Source organism: Trichechus manatus, unplaced genomic scaffold (genome assembly GCF_000243295.1).
Source record: "Trichechus manatus latirostris isolate Lorelei unplaced genomic scaffold, TriManLat1.0 scaffold00008, whole genome shotgun sequence".
Lineage (NCBI taxonomy): Eukaryota > Metazoa > Chordata > Mammalia > Sirenia > Trichechidae > Trichechus > Trichechus manatus.
Window position 1 is genome coordinate 11359661 of NW_004443944.1, and position 1759 is coordinate 11361419.

At 41.3% G+C, this 1759-nt stretch overlaps 1 protein-coding gene across 1 annotated transcript in view; it reads right to left on the reverse strand.

Annotated features, from left to right (window-relative positions):
- The window catches only part of TSHZ2 (teashirt zinc finger homeobox 2), a 536191-nt gene that overhangs the window by 370189 nt on the left and 164243 nt on the right, over positions 1–1759 (reverse strand). The window lies entirely within an intron of this gene.

A 1759-nucleotide genomic window follows, 5' to 3' on the forward strand; every position in this document is an offset into this window, starting at 1 on the left:
ACATGATGAGCAACCTTGAAAAGGTCCAGGTTCAGATTTCTCTCTCCATCTTCTTTTACTTTTCCTTCCTGATGAATCATCCAGCTTTCGCCCCAACCACCTATCCAGTGCGGGTCCAGAGAGCCTTGTCTGGAGTCTCAGGGTGTTTGTCAAGTGCTGCAAATGATTATCCCAGACTCCATTGTCTATGGACTTCCGGAGTTGGCCATAGTTTACTTTTCTGTAAAATAGGCTATTTTGTTTCGAGATCTGTTGCTGTCCACCAAAAATACAACTCTGTTACTAACCCCGCCAGCTCCTGAATGATACCTCTGTGGACACTAAAAACAATTTAGTGGCATGTCACAATAGCAATTCACTCTGTTAATAGCCCCGCTCAATAATACTATATTGCATAAAACTCCTTCAGTCATCTGACAAATAATTCACCTTTACTCACTCCACAGTAAGCTCCATTTCACTAACAAATATATTTCTCCCCAAACCTACAAATATTCAGCATCTCTGTCCGGTGACATTAGCTTTTTTTTTGGAGGAGGTCAATGGTATCATGTTTCTATTACCTCTCGTTGGCACAGTCCCAGTGACAATCTTTTTCCACGCATCAAATTAGGAGACAGCATGGTCGCTGAGTTCTTGCTCACATACAAGGGGAAGAAAGCATCATGATTCCACAGGCACGGGAAGTGGCTGCCGTCTCTGCAGACAATGCTCTGCCAAACCTGATCTATGGGCATGTGCTAGACGCTCAGACGCAGGAACGTTTACTTCTCTGAGAGCCAGTGCTGGTCAGGTTTATTACCACTTTCAACGGCTCCGTCAAGGCAGTAGGCACAGGGGTTCTTCACCTGGGGGGCCTGTGGACCTCCAAGGGTTCCATGAATTCAGGCATTTCATAAATTTGGAGTAAAAGAAAAGAAAAGAATTTTATTTTCACTGACTTCTACCTGAGACTTAGCATTTCCTTCAATTATGAATGTTTTGGCAACAAATTACAGGACCTTCAACTTCAACACCAACACAAATCACAGATATCTTTGTATCACACTGCAGTTGTTGCAGAGATACTGAAACAGGGTTGATGCTTATCACAATTCAAAATTACAGTGGTTACCGAGCCCACTGCTAGATCATGCTGTCTAATGTGTCAATAAAGAAGTACATATGTAACTATATCAAAAACTTGTTTTTTAAAAAAATATTTTGATAAATGCATTTCTATATAATTGGTTTTCTTTGTAATCTTTTGTGTTTTTATTTTCTTCATTTAAAAACAGGATTCTGAGAAGGGGTCCAGAGGCTTCCCGAGACTACCAAGAGAGTTTACAGTACAAAACCATTAAGACCTCTTGCAGGAGGTTGTGGCTGGAAAGATCATCCGATTGGAAGTCAAGCACTCTTGGGCTCTAATCCTGATTATCCAATAACATTGACAACAACACCACCACCACTAACAATACACTGGTATACTGCTTGCCAGGCACTGTTCTAAAAGCTGTGCATATATTAAATTCATTTAACTCTTGCAGTAATCCTGTCTGTGAGATTTGTCCTATTACCATCCTCCACTTGACAAAAAGGAGACTGAGCCTCAGAGAGGTTGGCTAACATGCCCATGATCACCTGGCCAGTAAATGGGAGAGTTGGGGTTAAATCCAGAGAGGGCTTGCTCTTTTTTTTTTTTTGGTGAAAATATACACAACAAAACCTACCCCACTTCAACAATTTTCGACGTGTATAATTCAGCAACACTGGTTCC